This window comes from Amphibalanus amphitrite, unplaced genomic scaffold (genome assembly GCF_019059575.1).
Source record: "Amphibalanus amphitrite isolate SeventyFive unplaced genomic scaffold, NRLGWU_Aamphi_draft 000006F_arrow, whole genome shotgun sequence".
Lineage (NCBI taxonomy): Eukaryota > Metazoa > Arthropoda > Thecostraca > Balanomorpha > Balanidae > Amphibalanus > Amphibalanus amphitrite.
The window spans coordinates 1,623,554-1,640,649 of NW_024881502.1; the positions used below are offsets into that span (position 1 = coordinate 1,623,554).

At 47.6% G+C, this 17,096-nt stretch overlaps 2 long non-coding RNA genes across 3 annotated transcripts; both read left to right on the forward strand.

Annotated features, from left to right (window-relative positions):
• Window positions 1-4,449: 4,449 nt before the first annotated feature.
• Window positions 4,450-6,462, forward strand: LOC122377667. Of its 2 annotated transcripts, none has more exons than XR_006255899.1 (3): window positions 4,450-4,520; window positions 5,607-5,876; window positions 6,101-6,462. It is a non-coding gene; the product is annotated as an uncharacterized LOC122377667 (long non-coding RNA). The 2 variants fall into 2 exon arrangements; XR_006255900.1 differs by lacking the exon at window positions 4,450-4,520 and adding an exon at window positions 5,192-5,284.
• Window positions 6,463-8,106: 1,644 nt separating this feature from the next.
• On the forward strand, window positions 8,107-11,638 carry LOC122377673. Its single transcript, XR_006255901.1, has 3 exons — window positions 8,107-8,426; window positions 8,612-8,713; window positions 10,377-11,638. It is a non-coding gene; the product is annotated as an uncharacterized LOC122377673 (long non-coding RNA).
• The last annotated feature ends 5,458 nt before the right edge of the window (window positions 11,639-17,096 follow it).

A 17,096-nucleotide genomic window follows, 5' to 3' on the forward strand; every position in this document is an offset into this window, starting at 1 on the left:
ACTTTTCAAAAGAATAACAATATCTTACGTCATTAGTTTCAAGGGCTTATTACGGGGAATCTTTTGGAATCGTCACGGTTTTGGTCAAATTAAGACTTTTCATTGGTCAAACGATAATGACGTAATAAAACCATATTACCAAAACGTGAGCTGTGAATTTCGTTTGTCTTTTTTGGGAGGCTCTCTCATAACAAAAGCACAGCATGGCACCACATGTGTGGCACGATGCCAAAAGTAGGTAATCTGAAGAAGTTGATGCCATTTTTGAACTTGTAATTTTGTTAGGAAAGTATTAGAGGTTGGTTGCTATTCTTACTAAATCGAAATTGTGTTGCACATACTAATAGCTCATATGAACATTCTGGATTGGGATTTCATACCTGGCAGAAGTGGATTGCTGGATTATTTTTAACAAAACTGACCTATTGGCTTCCAGGTTTGATTTCCTTACATCTGTCCATAGGCGGCAGAACAGGGGGGGGGGGGATGGCACCAGGGTACAGTGCCTCCCATAGATTTTGGCATTTTAACATTAGCCCTACTGGCGTTGCATGGAAAGAATGGGACCAAAATGAAAATCTGTAGTGCCCTGCTGCCACTGCATCTGTCTGTACTGTTTGTTCATTGAATTAAAGTGGCTGTAGCTTGTTGATAAGATTGTCATCAGTGCTGTCATGAAAAAGTTACAATTGGTCACAAAAAGTAGCAATATGCATGTTCTTGGTTTATTTTAGATGTAGGACAAATGTTGTTTATTTAAATTCAAATTTAATGATGATACCTAATGATAACAAGTGGTCTTAACTAATAACCATGTCCACAAGTGATAATTCTCAATTGTATTGCACTGTAAGGTGTACAATTATGTAGGATAAGGGTTTCATTGGCTACATGTTGTCGTGAGATCCATACAGATCATAGGTCCTCCACAAATTTTTGCCCGCTGGATCCACAGAGATCATAGATCCGATCCCTAAATTTTGTCGAGAGATCCATTCAGATCATAGATCCAACCCCTGAATTTTGTCGAGAGATCCACTCAGATCATAGATCCAACCCCTCTATTTTGTCGAGAGATCCACTGAGATCATAGATCCAGCTCTCGGATCCAAGCACATGTCTGCGACCCAACGACTTGTTACGCAGCTGCAATGCACCGTGTTGTAAACCAGGTTAATAACACGGTCGGAATCACGGTGTTCTCTAGTCTCTACTTCATGCTACAGGCTACAGCCGCATTTGCAGGCGGTTGTGCTGCAGTGCACGTCACACCAGGTTTTGTGCAGCTGCATCGTCTGGCGCAGGCCTTCCTGCATTTACATACAAAGGACGTTCTTGGCGAGGCAGCTTGGCTGTGGTAGGAGCCTGGTGAGGACAGGCTTCAAGCTCCCATCGATGGCGGCGGCAGAGAGTGGCGTCCCAGCGGCTGCTTTCGGGACAACCTACTGGCCTGTTCCTGGCCTCCCTCATGCAGGCTTGCATGGCGTACAGGGCGGCGTCCTGGTTCGATTGCACCTCAGAGGTGATCCGGTAGGCGCAGCGCTCGGGAACCCAATCAAAGGGCGCGCGACTGTTCATGGCGTCAAACCACTTGTTCACCGTGCTGACCACCAGCGCTTGCTCCTATCTGCCGGGTACCCGAGTCGCCAAGGCCGTCGCCGCAGAGTTCGAGAAGGAACGCGTAGCCAAGTAGGTACAATGAAAATGATTGAATCCCTTTGCTGGCTTAAAAACCCCATATTAAACCCCGCCCCGGTTTGATTTTCCCTATTCAAATATGACAACACTTTTTCAGTCCCTTTCAAGAGTTTCTGACAAAACCGCTTAGGTAAACCATAAGCAGACTTATCTTAAACCATTTAAACCCCATAAACAAGACCAAGAAAAGGCCTTCACCTTAACATAAAAGGTTTGCACCTAAACCCATGTAACCCAGTCACGAATCTCTAAAACCCAAAAAAGGTTTTCCTTAAAACCGTTACCAGCGTGATAAACCTTCGTTTCAGTCTACACCGTAAACCTCCGCCGGGTATATTAACCCGCGCCCCAGTGTCAGTCTGGATTTTCCACGACCTGGTGTGGGGGGGGGGGGTGTTGAACACAACCTTCTAACTCGGCTCCTGGGCCACGTAGCGACACGCGGTAAGCGGCACTCGAAAGAACGTCAAAAATAAGGACGAAAATACTTAGGTCATTTTTTGGGTCAGGTCAAAGGTCAGGTCACCAAAGGTAAAATGTTGACTATTTCAACATTTTGGAAACTGCCAACGGCTATCTCGGGAACCGATAGAGCTACAGCGCCGCAGAAAAGCGCATTCGATAGCCATTTTACAGACCTTTCTGAGTAATGTTCTCAGATTTGACCTCAGGTCAACGGTTTACCCTCCAGAGGGCAAAAACTCCAAATATAGCCGTTTTTACGAAAATCGGTTTTTCGGCGATAACTTTTGACTCAAAAGAGCCATGACATTACTTTTGCCAGCATCGTGTTCCTCTCGTCGAGACGCGTCGAATGAACTATAATTTGACCTTGAAAGGTCAACTTGAAAATTTGACCTCAGGTCAAGGTCATGACCTGACCGGAAAAGGTCATGTTGCATATCAGTCGATCCGCAACGTCGAGCCGAACACATCTAAGGCGTTTTCAGCGCTCTAGCACGCCTCTATCAGAAGTTATTAGCGAAAAACTTCGATTCTGTTCGTGACCTGAGATGACCTCGGGGACATAACGAGGGGTCACAGTTGCCATTTTCCGGTTCAGTGTGTCAATTTTACCTACATCTCGATGTTTGAGAGTGTCTAGAATAGCGTTCGTGCAAAACAGACGCTTTTCAATTTTCTCCCATTGACTTATAATGGCGAGGCCGCAAAATTGGCCTGACCTTAGGTCACCGATATCAAAATTCCGAGATATACATTTTATAGATACTGTTACCCTCATCAATCGCTGAAAGTTTCAAAGTGATGGGTCACTCGGCTTTTTTCTGCGAAAAACCACAGGGGGGTGTTCAAACACCTCCCCCCCCCCCCACACACACACTTGGGCGCGGGTTTAAACGCGTTACAGGTTTCCAAAATTTATTTGGTTAACCCAAACAAACAAAACAAACAACGCGAACAAGGCTCGGCGCGGCGGACAGACCCCGCCGCCCGCTGAGACTGGGTCCGCCCCTGCTCCCACCGACTTACATTTACGGGCGCTTCCGGGATGGGCCGACCGAAAAAAAAACTCGAACCAGCTACTAGCCTTAAACTGACAGCACGCGGTGCGCCTGTCCAATGCGCGCGACCTCGGTCACAGCGGAGCGCCGACCGCCACTACAGGTCCAAATAAGCCCTAAGGCTATCCACCTTCTTCAGCACCGAACGGGTGGCCCGCTCAGTCACCCCCAGCAGAAGGAGCTGCAGCAGTTCGAACAGTGTCGCCCGGTCGCCCCTCAGCTCCGCCTGGCAGAGGACGGTACGCACCAGGGGCGTGTCGTGCCGGAATTCCCCATGTATTATTGGCCAATGAGCTTTGCATTAGCTGTGACGTCACTGGTGGAAGCGTCGGCCGCCCAATCAGAACCGAACTGTGTGGCTTGTCCTTGAAAACTGAGGTTTGTTTTGATTGGTTTTGCAGCGGTTTCGGGTCGTCGATGTGTGCGCGAATTTCATATTCTGTAGATTTTTATCTTGTGTATGTGAGTGGAATGCTCGGTAGGTATTTAAAGGCCTGTTAGATTCTTAGTTCTTTATGAAAGTATGTCAAGACACATTTGTTTCTGTCCTCGTTGTCCTTACCCTCATTCTTGTTCTGGACACACGGAATCGTTTTGTTTTGTTGCATACCTATCAATATGAATATATGATTGCCTGGCGCATCAGCTTCTAAGATAGGTACATTAAAAGATTTTTATTCTTGTAGGCCCTAGCCTATCTGGTATTAGTAGAGCAGAGTGCAGACGTCACATAAAGGTTTTCCAATTTCCAACCAAGGAGAGGCGCCATTCCCGGAGGTGCTTCTTTCTAGGAAAACCTAAACAAACCGGCTTAAGAAGATCACTTAGCCTGTGGATACTGCACTGTCTTGTCATCAAGTTTGTGAGGATGTAGGTATGTAGTTACCTTCCTAAATGCCAGAAGACTGTTCATGCAATGGACTGCAACAACTACCAGATCAGGACAAGGATAGCGCACTGATGACAACTGTGGACGCTTGAGCCCAATGAGGCCATCCGCCCTGACCCAACAAGTACCTGCAAGCCTGCAAGCAAGGGCTGTTCCAGGGCACTAAAGAGTCGGGTACTCCAAAGTTTTTCCTAGTATATACTAGAATTATACTATATCATCTAGAAATACAACTAGAACTGGGAGCTTTTTACTACATACCGAAAATTATCCTAGGATATGGCTGCGCTGAAGCGCGGCGCAGCTGGCGCTCGTGTTTCAATACATTGCGCTTCATATTTATACACAAGGCGGCTTGTGGTTTCACGCGGTTCCATGGTGTTCTCCCTTCATTTAAAGACTTACAAATTGTGCTGGCTAAGTATCTAAGTATTTAATAACTATCGTGTGCATTAAAAAAATTGGCTCTTCATTATGCATGGAATTGTGTGAACAAAGGCCTTTCTGAGTAACTGTGTGCAAATTTGCAAACTGCTGTACTTGACTGGGTGGTGGGCCAGCCTCATGCTTTCTCATTCTTTCACTGTTGCGTTACAATGTGTTGAAAAGAAGTTCCAAGGAATTTTATAGATTGTGATGCATGGCGACACCTTTCGACTTAGCTGTGAGCATATTTGGTATAATTGTATTGCAAAGATTGCGTACACCGGCTTAATCTATTTGCAATGGCAGCTTTCGTACGACATTTGTGTATTGTCTTTTCTATGTTGGTCACTACTCGTTTGTATGTATTTTTAGAGCCCTGACAGGCTGATGAAGGAAGACTGAAGTCTTCTGAAAGCTATCATTACTAAGAAATGAAGCTGGTGTTATGACTCATGAACAGTGAACAGTGTCCCAAAATTTTATTTCAGAGTGAAAAATTGTTCTTGAAAATTGGAGATGAAAGTGGAAAATTGATTTCAGTTGGATATCATTCCCCACCCAAAACTGGCAAATTTTGGGACAATGGTTTTGAACAAACTTAACAATACAATATCACTGTCCCAGGCTCTAGCTGAAAAACATCAACATATAACATTATACTTTGTGTAAGCATCTCGTACAACTGTGTTGCTGACTGCTGTGATAATGAAATCAAAACACATGCATCCTGCATCCATGAAAGTGGATAGTAAGTAGAAAGAAGCATTTGTTGCCACATGTTAGTGATAATTGTGCAATTTCTTGGTAATTTTAGTTTGTATGAAAACGCGTAAGATTTAGGTGATTGAAACTAAACAATAAACATGGAAGATAATTTTTAGGTCAATTTTTACTTTTTCTTTTTTAATGCTGTTCTTGATATTCCACTTCACTCAAAACACACCAGTTCATAAGTTATTTCAGGGCTTTCACAATAGCCATGTCTTTGTGGTCAATCATCCTCAGAGCAGCCTGAGTCAATTCCATTCATGACTTCCTTAGCCAGGCATATATCTCTGATCCTTTTTCAGGACAAGACATGCACTACTACATGTATGCTGTGCCTGGCTCAAGATTCCTATATGTAGCCAGGCTGCCCTACCGACACTGGCAAAATGAATGCTTCCTTGAACAAAGCTAACCAAAGGTGCCATCAACTGTCTTAATCTGAACAGGAAGGAAGCCTAGTTTTCAACATAGACAACAGCTTGTGTGAAGCTGTCACTCTCAGGGTGTGCACCACCCAGTGTTCATTTGTTAACATCAATAATGTGTGACCACAAAAGGAAACCCTTCTGAAGGTAACATCTCTCGACCATTCTAAGATCCTGTTAACAATCCACTACCTTAGTTAATATTAACAGTTCTTTTAAATAACCATGCATTAACTGTTCCTCTGATAATGCTTGTTATGTTTTCAAATAGGTTCATGTTCTTTCATCCTGATTTTTCAAAGATAAGTATCACTTGCGTTTGTTTTTATTGCAAGTGTGATGCATGTAATTTCATCTTCATGTTTTCTCAGATCGAAGATCCTGCTCGCAGCTATGCCTCATTGCCTACCATGGCCAAAACCTCTTTGAGGTTTACCGTAGTGTTCTCCGTCTGATTGTTATGTGTTGAGGATGAGCTGAATGTTACTGATATTGATACCTGATATCTAATTGTGGTCAATGTTTAGTGTAATACCGTGACATCTTCCAATGCCAAAGTTTATTTCCAACGAGCCAACGCTTATTTGCATTGCAATTACGAGCGGTAGTGTGATGTGTGGAACGTGTAGTAAGTACGGTTGGGAACCACTTACTCTGTAACCCAAAGTGGCATGTTTGGATATATGAGAATGTTCAATGTTCATCGTCTTTAGATAATAAAAGCATTGGCATACCAGGAAGTGGATTGTTCGGTAGTCGCCTAAAATGGTATCACAGCTGCAATTTTGACACCATCGTGTTCGTGATGCTCAGTCACGTCGAATGATATGCTTTTTGTATGGGTGAGGTCAATTTAGGATGTTGACCTCCGTCCAAGGTCAGGTCAGGTCATTACCTCATGATGAGATCAAGTTGCACGTTATTCAATTCGGCAGGTCTTTCTGAGTCTATTTGTGTCTTTTCCGTCTAAGATCACTGTCAGCGCCAAAATAGCTGTCTCTATATCCCCACCCCCATCGGCTTATAATGGCCAGATCACCTGACCGACCTGACGTTAGGTGACCCTTAGGAGAAATCCGAAGTTAACGACTTTTGAGAATAAGGGAGTTTGATAAGTTCTGTAAGTTTCATCTACCTGTGATAGATCTCCTTGAATTGATGGAGTTGCTATGTTACGTTTTTTAGACCGTGCAGAGGTTCACTTATGACGTCATAGGTCAGTGACCTGACCTGACCTGAAAATGAGGTTGGTGCCACAAAATTCGGCTTGAATCAAAGGTCAGGTATGCCAACTTACAACCCTCCATCACCAGCGCGCTCACCCCTACTTTACTTTGCAGCAATGGTTTGCCGCACATTAACGATAAAAGTTTTGATCTGTCCGAGATTCGAACACAGGACCTTCCGATGTATCAAAAACAATGGGTCATATATAGACGAATATCTCGAAAACGGTTGGATGGGCTTGAACTTTTCGTCCCAAAAATGGAAATAAAAATGTTGTAGCTATCTTTTGACATACTTTGTATGTGGATGCCCACACTACGAAACCTTGAAAATCGAGCGCGAAAAGTCGCATTTTAACACGCAAACCTATGGGCTAGTAGGAAAAGTCACGCCCATGCTGCCATATGACTTTGGAGGGGGCTGGGCTGTTCATGGGCACCTTGACCTCCACCTCTAACTGCTGAGTGCTGTGTGCAGCAGATGTGGGGTGAGGGATGGGTAGGCAGTACGACTCCACACAACTGTGTGCAGTTGACATTCCCCGTGGCCGGTCTCAAATGACCACACTCAGCAGTTGCTTTGTGCGCACAGCAGTTGCTGTGTGAGGTGATAGAAGGATGATGTGGGGGGGGGGGGGGCAGGTCTTAGTAAGCCTGGCATCACACATAGATGCCAGGGTAAGTTGGTAGGTTAGTAGATATGGATACAACATTTAATTGGTCATGCATAGTGAAGGAAACCCAACAGAAAAAAATGTTATACCTGGTTTTTCTAACATTGTGGACATCCATACGGTATCCATTTTAAATAGGTATATGTGTGGAATGAAATCCTGAATGTCAGTTAGTGATCTCCTTAGTGAAAAGGAGCAAGTCTTTCACCATAATGTAATGTGTTGTCGTCATCATAGTGTGCATGTGTTGTGTCACTTAGTTTAAGTTATGACTGCCATTGTAAATGGGCTGCAAGGCCTGTAGTCTTTTACTGCAAACACAGAACACAGAATGTTTGGTTGGTACTCAATTACTAACTTTGTACCTAGTTATTACTCAATACCTAACAATATAACAGCATTAATTTCTTTTTCTGTCTCGTTTGTCTTGAGTCTACTGTTATTCGTTTGACGTTCATTGACACCTGTTCTTTTTTCAGCACATCACTGAAAGTGACCTAATGCACAATGTCAAACAACTGTGCTGTTGCCACTTGCTGCAACACCTTTAACAAGCAACTTGGGATTTCATTTTTCCGGTTCCCTAAAGATTCTGCTGTTCAAGCAACATGGATACACAGATGTGCAAGACAAGATCAGTTCAATGTGGCCACATCAAGGATTTGTTCTGAACATTTTCTTGACTCAGACTATGACCCTTCCTATGTTGTCAAAGCTTCTCTGATGCCAGATGTGAAGCCATGGCTGAAAGTGGATGCAGTGCCAACACAGAAAATTCCTATCTCCAGATCGACAGTGTACGTATTATAATAAAAAGCAGGGCAATTTTCTTTGGATAGCTACAAGCATCCATTTTGAGTGGCCTTTTTAAGCAATTTATTTCTTGATGGTTGATACAGTATCCTACCTTTTCATCAAATAAATATATCAGAGCTAAAAGGTTGAAATATTGTTTCTCTTACCTGAGCTTTACATCTCACAGGGTGCAGGGAGAGAGTTCCAGAAAGACACGTCAGGATCGCCGGGACATGAAGATGCTGGCACAGGACACCATTCTCTCTGGCGATCTCGGAGAGCCATCAAGGTATTAAATGCACACACGGGACTTAGCCCTTTCCGGTGGGGGGTGGGGGGAGGGGGTGCGGTTTTGGCTGCAAGCCATCGAGGTATTATGTACATAGCTAAGTAAGCGGTGTGATCACCAAATCCAAACTTCTCTTCGCTGGAACCTTTGAGACCCGTAGTTCAAATAAGGGCTTGCTGAGCGTGCTGCATGCTCAGGTGTGCCACATGTTTGAGGGTGGAGGTTCCTGTATGAATCTAAATTATAATTCAATGGCAAATTAACCCTCGCCGCCCGCCGGACCTATTGGTTTCTACATAGGTACAGTCCACAGCAGAAGTAATGTGCGGTTTCAGTCATGGGTATGTTCTGCTTCTGAAGCTTAGGAACGATTAGCCAGACTACAATGAAACTTTGAATGTAGCTTACATGTATCGCTAACCATGCAGCTGCAAGTTTATCAATTGACGTCTTATTTTCGATCACTCCGCATTAAGAAATGGCCAGTCAAAGCCATCCGTTGACATTGGTAAAACCGCACATTACTTTAGGCAGTGAGCTGTACGCGCCGGCCGAAGGGGGGGGGGTTGGTACGACTTCGCCGTTTCGCCCTGATGGGGCCAGAGCCTCGCGGAAAAAACGGGCGTGTGCGCCGTTACGAGACGCAGCAACTGGCAGCCGATTTTAAGGTCTCAGGTCAACCGGTGACCTCTCAGATCAAGTGGCCAAAGGTACCGGTTCGGTATCTTTGCAAAAAAAGGCCGTAGAGCGATTTTGGCGTCATCGTGCTCGCCTCGCTCAGGCGCGTCGGATGGTATACTTTTTATTCGGATGAGGTCAACTTTTGTTGTTGACCTCGGGTCAAAGTCAGTTCAGAGCCCCCCAGGCAACGGAATTGATCGAAGAAGGTCATGTCGCATATCATTCGATTCGGCAGTTCTTCCGAGTCCATTGGTGGCTTTCCCTACTCGCTAGCTTAATTCGATCAGGAGTTATTGACAAAAACTCTAATAACCCAAGTGACGTCATAAATGACATCACGCAAGGTCAACAATGCAAAAATGAAGCATTGAATCTTGCAAGGAGTGCATGAAATCACGATTCCGTGTGGTTGAGATAGTTTGAGATCGTTCCCGGCGCCAAAATAGCAGTTTTCATGTTTTCCCGTTGACTTACAATGGTGAGGTCACGTGACCGACCTGACCTCATGTGACATAGGAGAAATCCGAGATATACAAGTTGTGAGACCTCTGGAGAGTACTAGGTCCTGTAAGTTTCTTTTCCCTGTGAAAGCTCCTCTGACACTGAGGACGTTGCTATGTTGCGACATCTGAAGACCGTGCAGGGGTTCACTTATGACGTTATAGGTCAGTGACCTGACCCGACCCGAAAATGCGGTTGGTGTCACAGTATCTGGTTTGAATCAAAGGTCAGATATGCCGAGTTTCAGCTCTCTATCGCCAGCGTGTTTGGAGCTATCGCGAAAAAAGAAAACTGTGTGGGCGGCACCTGCCCCCCCCCCTCGCGAGATTTATAGGGGAATTAAAAGTTCTGGCCATCAGGTCACGCCTAAAACATTTTGTTGTATGGGTTAGCAGATTGTATGCTGATGGCTATGCCTTTGTGGATAACTTTGTTCCTGATTTTATACTAAGCTTGATATGCAATGTTTTGTTCTTTTCAGCGGGCCGGTGTCACCGCAGCTGCTGCTGAGTGAGGGCTGCGCTGCCACCAGAGGCACACCTGGTGGCTCACGACCTGCAACTCTTCGAGAGGAGGTGAGGAGGCTCACCCTGCTGAATAAGCGCCTCAAGCTCCAGCATGAGAGACACCGTCGGCTGTGGCGGCGTGAACGCCAGCTGCTGCTGCGGAGGCTCCGAGCGGCTGAAGTAAAGGCAGCGAAGCTGGATAAGCTGCTGCATCGCGGTGTCCTCACCACGAAGCAAGTATCCGCTGCAGAGTCGGGACATCGCGTACGCTGGACTCCCGAAGATGTATCCCGGGCGCGAGTTTCCTAAGTGTGGAACTATTCATACCGTCGCCCGTTCGAGTGACGTCATCACTCGGCGCTGGCGGCTAGGTGCATGGATTGGCGGGTCCTTAAGTTGGCGAAGAGGCGGAGCCAGTTATCCTGCGTAAGTATTTAGTCAGTCTTAATTTAACGAGTTCCCTAGCTAGAGAAAAAGTAACTTGTTCTACGTGAATATATAACCGGTGTTATTTCAGTTATCGTTTGTGCATTCGCCCACCTTGGAAGCATATCTCCTACGAGGTGCTTGAGTTTTGACGGTGTGGTTTGTGCACTGCGTTTCGCTTCAGCATTGAGCAAATGTCTTCAGCATTACGGCTGGTGATACTGCCTATCGGCATTGAATGATGTTTGACACCAATAGGACATAAATTAGCAGGTAGTGCGAATTTATTATTAGCAGATCATTTATTAGCGAGACTATTAGCAGATTTATTAGCGGATTTATTTATTTTATTAACAGGTAGTGCGGAACTATAGTGCGGATAGTGAGTGACGCCATCTGGACCGATGCTGGAGATGGTAGCGCCACCTGCCGCCACTTAACTGCTCGCTACTTGTAACAGTGCCTGGCTGGTGTTTTGTGTTGATTGTTTGAAGCGTAGTGTAGTACCTTATGACGCATAATATAAGGTCACTTTGCAAAATGTGAGGAGCATGGACGAATTAATTTGTGAGACATTGACGCCTTAGTAATACATAATTGTTCCCAACACAAGCTATGCATTAGCTTTTAATGTAATTGCTCAACTTCCCATATAACACCAGGGGCGCTAGTGCCGCGCGCCGCTAGCCTATAATCGTGCAGCGATTGGTCAGCCGACTGTGAGCTATGACGTCACAGCCTGTAACGTCATCTCGGCGAAGCTTGCGCCAATCATAGACCTTAGGTATGGGCAGTTCCACACTTAGGAAACTCGCCGGCCTGGGACTCCGCTGCAGAGGCCGCAGGGCCTACGAGTACGTCAGGGACGTCCTGCACCTGCCGCTGCCGTCGGCCGCCACCCTGGCTCGCTGGACTCGCGGGTTTCGTGTGACACCGGGAGTCATGGTGGCGGCGCTGGCCGTCCTCAAGGCGGCTGTCCAAGGGATGGACTGCTTGCAACGCCTGTGTGTCGTCTCCTTCGATGAGATGTCCCTGGACGGGCGCTATTGCTACGACTCGGCCATGGATCAGATCCTCCAAGGATCCAAGCTGCAGCTGCTCATGGTTCGAGGGCTCTGTGGGCCGTGGAAGCAGCCGCTGTTTTATGAGCTGGACACGGCGATGACTCTCGAGAAGTTCGCCGATGTCGTCTCTCTGCTGGAGTCCCTGGGCCTAACCGTGGTGGCGGTCGTCAGCGACATGGGCTCATCGAACGAGGTGATGTGGCGCACGGCTGGTGTCTCCAGCACCCGACCCTGGATCGCCAACCCCGCCGACCAGACAAGGTAATAACTGCTTGAACATTGATTCCGCTTTATCACTTGACATTTTTTACAGCTCTGCCATATGCTGTGATGTGACCGCTAATTAAATTTTGAGCAGTACTGTACTGGGTGTCACTAATGTTGTGGGTTAGACTCCCACCCCTGACAGAGTTAACTGTAAGATAGGTGTTGTAGGGGGCAGATCGTCAGGTGGCCCAGTTAGTGACACCTCTGTTCTTAGTTATATATTGTATTGGTATAATATTGGTACAGTATTGCTTTTGCATTGATAGTTTCTAAACATATTTTTAAACATGACGCGAATTTTTTTGTGATTGTGGTATAACAAATGTCATTTTATGCAAACAGGTATGGTGACTGTCTGCAATATCAGCCTTATTGGATAGTGAATAGCACGATGGGTCATTCTAGTTCCCTACCTAGTCCTTCGTTCTAGCCCTGGGACCTGGTTCCAAATCGCCGTAAACATCTACTTAGGTCCAGCAGACGCAATGCTCATTATCCCTGTGTTCCTCCCCTACCCTTTCCTTATATCCTAGACGAATCTGGGTGTTCGCCGACACGCCGCACCTGGTTAAGCTGATGCGGGTCCACACTGTGTCGGAGGACGGTGGGTTCTTGATACCCAACGGACGAGGTGGGAAGGCTCTCTTGAGCCGAAACACCTTCAAAGAACTGATGGAGCTGGACGACGCCGAACTACGGATCAGTCACAAACTAACAAGCCTGCACCTCACGGTATATTCTATTTTACGTTGTTTTAATCACCATCCATGTTGTTTTGCCTTTGCCAATGACTGTTATTGAATTAGGTGGAAGGTCTACGCACAGGTGTGATGTTCTTACATGTTTGGGTGTGACCAGGGGGTGTCGAAGTCTAGTAGGAAAATCTGGCAAATTCCCTGCGTGACGTCACGTCGGGGATGACCGACGGCACCTTGCACTGAAAGATACGGCAGAACGGCTATTTTTGAAAAATGATTAAAAATACTTTTGTGCTGTTATGACGCATAAAACGCTTATCAGCATGTTCCTCATCATGTGATAAAGGCATATCCGTGGTCGAAAATAGCTGAGCCCCTCCCAATCACCAACCACCGACCTCATAAGCAAAGGATGTAAGCGTAATCCTTAAGGGCGACTTTCCTATACATATCCGTACATATGCGTCCTTATGGAAATCGGTAGTGTGGCGATTGGCGACGTGCGCGACATCTGTGTGGCGACCAAGTGGCGACACCTGGTGGCTGCTTTTCTGCTGTATGTAGGCATTGGGGTTTTGCCAGATGTGGTTCCTACTGCTACACCACTATGTTGACCCAATACTAGAAAAGTTATTTTGCTAGTAAAAGGCAAGAAAATTGAAAGTTGATTTATAAAATTGCTTATAAATGATAACGAGATAATAATAAAGAAATTTTGATTGAATAATTATTTAAATAATCAACCGTGAAACTATATTCTGGTAGGTTTAGTAGAAATAAGTCCGTGCAACCTTGTATTTAGGGCCTTGGGTGTGACCCTCCTCATTTTGACAGGATTAATAGGCACGTTTAAATTGACCTAACATGTACTGCACGTACTTTTTGTTTTTGCCCTCTAACGTTTAAAGACTCAATCAAAACTCAGAAAGCTATTGCAAGTGCTTTGCACAATATTGTATTTATACATGTGTCACGCTTTTCGTTATTGGCAAAAAATGACAGTAGTCGGCGCGCCCTGAAGCCCCAATAAACAACAACAACGAAGGCAAACCTAACAAGGTGCCTCTATTTTACAGGGCACCGGGCAGGTGAGCCAGCGCGTCCGACTGGCTACCCAGCTGTTTTCCCGCACGGTTGGGACAGCCATCAAGCAGTACCTGCCACGCCGCCAGGCTCAGGCGGAGGCTGTGCTCACCGTAAACGGCTGGTTCGACGTCCTCAACAGCCGCTCCCAGTTCGACGGTGCGCTCGAGCGGTGTGCCTTCGGCAGGACACCAGAGGCAAAGGCGGCGCAAGATGACGCACTGGAGAGGATGGAGTCGCTGATCTCCGAAAGCCGAAAGTTCAACCCCAAGAATCCTAACACCCCGAGGAAGATGCTTCCTTTCCAGCGCGGCATCCTGCGCACCACGGCGTCCCTGCGCGGGCTCTACAGTGACCTGCTGCGCACCACGCCGGAGCTCAAGTACATATTCACGTCCCATCTGAACCAAGATTGTGTCGAGAATTGTTTCTCCCAGCTTCGGAGCATGGGAGGCGCCAACAACGCGCCAAACGCCGTGGAGATACGGTCTCGACTTAAAGTCCTGCTCATGGCGCCCTCTCCGATGGTGGCTGTGAGGACCGACGGGCGTGCCGTCCTTCAACTGGAGTCGGACACCGGATTCGTCTCCACCGGACGTGTGCTGAAGCAGCCCGACAACCTGTCCAATCAGGCCCTGGAGGGTCTGCCCATTCAGGTAATTATGTCTAAATTTTACCGGACTGATATCCTGACACTGAGATCATGAATGGAGAGTAGACACTCGTCCCAATAATAACTGTGCAACGTACATTGACCGTGTATTGACATGCATTTTATGTCTCAAGTTTGTTGGCTTGTGTGCTTAACTTATAATTGAGATTATTAGCATAAATTATGTTCGATTTATAATGATTAATGAGCACATGCGCCTGTGTTCACAGTTCGAGGATTCCACCGCGACGCTGGTGGCGGAGGAGGCTGACCAGATCGGGCAGGCGGCCGACGAGGTGGGGCTGGAGGAGCGAGGAGACGCGGCGGCGGCGGCCACTGCGCCGTCTCAGTCCACCTTCCCGGACCCGGCGGCTGAGGTGGCGCCGGGCTTCAGCTGCAGCCAACATTCCCCTGTGCTCGAAAGGGATGCACTGGCTTTCGTGGCCGGGTATGTCGCGGCGCGCTGCCAGGATTTGCACCCCGATCTGGGACGGCCGTCCAGGGAAGCACCACCCAGCTCCGTGCCCTCCAGCTGGATCCGGGCTGTCAGCCGCGGAAGCCTAATGGTGCCGTTACCCGCGTGGATGGCAGTTGTGGAGCAGTTTGAATCGTCATTTCGGCTTGCCATGGGTGCGTCAGCGGACCGGGACCCGGGTGTCGTGGACAGACTGCTGACGGACCTCCGTTTGAAGCAGCCGAACCTCCACCCACGGATAGCGCGGAAGCTGGTAACCACCCGCCTCCATCTCCATATCCGCAACCTGAATCGCGCTATGGCCGGAGCCGCTGCAGAACGACTTGCAGCTAAGCAGGTGCAACAACACGCCGGACGTACCAGCAGATGCTGACAGGCGTGACAGCTGAGCGTGCCGAACTGATCACTGACGGCGACCGCTATGCTGGTGGCGCTGTGCGCCGGCGCCGCGGTAGTGACGCGGCGTAGTCGGTGGTACGGTGTTTGGTCCATGTGGTGTCGAGGATGCTGTTGTTTCTGGTAGATGTGTGCGTTGGGGGTGGGATGTGGGTAGTTGTATCGCCAATGCTGATAGATGTTTTGTGTCAGGGACGCAGCGGGATAGCGTTTTTTTATATGGACTGCTTTGTAGTATTTTTGGCCGTGGTCAAATTGTGGCCGTTGGGCTGTGAATACCAGGGGTAGCCAGTAACAGTTGGTAGCATTAGGCCAAATGGGCGCTCAAAAACTACTACCCCATAGGGTTTCCATGTTAAATCGACCTTTTTCAAGCGAGCCTCACGCGTAAGCTAAAAGATAAAGTGCCAATATTATTGTGGGGAAAGGTAGCCTCGAGCTTCCTCTACAACCTTTTTATCTAGCGTTTTTCGATGCGGAGGCCATAACAGGTCCAAAATGCATTGGGCGCTGCCCGAGGTACCAAAAGCCCCTCCATGAGAGCACAAGTTCCTGCGCATGCGCATATCGCCTCAACCCTGTACAGGCGTAAATTGCTGATACTGCTCACGGACTCGATCAGCCAATCAGCATCACCGATTACACTCAATAGATGTCGCTAGCATCACGTAAATCCTGCTTGCGAACACATTTAAAGAATGAAACAGCTGCGCCATTTCCGCCTTCCATTGATTCCTTCCATTTTAGTATCAACTATACGCTTTTCAACTAACTTTAGACTAAGTTTTAAACTACGATTAGTATGTTATTTCTGGTACATATAATTTAAAAATAACTGCTTTATGAATTTGGCTTTACTCTTCAGAATAGAATGCTCTATTTTTTCCATATTCAAAAAATATATCACCTACCATGTAACTCATCCAGGTAAAATGGGCGCTTTCCGCGTCGTTGGTGTACCCGTTGTTCTATATACCCTGGTGAATACTACCGATAGCTGACGGTCGTTAGCCTGATCGAGCGGCCTCCAGACCACGGCCGCACACTTAGTGCCTGATATGGTAGCGTCCACGCGCCAGAGATGTGTGGTGGTACCGTTATTCGGCGAGCGAGTCCTGTATGTTAAGTTTGGGCACCAGGATGTCCCGACGTTGGATCCTGTGTGCTGTTCTGGAACCTAGGATGCTGTTGTTGTTCGTCCCTCCGTCTCACAGCTGATGCGTAGCCGTCCGGCTCTGTAGGGACCTGTGGGCGGCCCCCAGGGCCGCCACGACGGCGCCGCTCCGCACCTCTTCTAGTTCGGGGTTGACAGATCCCAGCAGTCGGTGACGGGTGGCCATCAGAGCCGGGCAGCGCAGGAGGACATGCGGGGGGGGGGGGGTCCGCCTCCTCCCGACAGACGGGGCAGAGTGCGGCTCAGTGGTGTCGATCGTCGCACTGCTCGCACCCCGCCAGCCGGGAGGGCGCCAGCCCGACTCTGTGGCGCCACTGTGTAGAGCTGGTCCAGTAGCCGGCGCGGAGCTGGTGTACGTCCACCACCGCTGACCGGTCTCCGCCGGCCACGGCCGGCGGGAGGCGGCCTCCCGTCAGCTGGCGGAACCAGCCGGCCGGCCAGGCCAGAATGGTACGGGTCC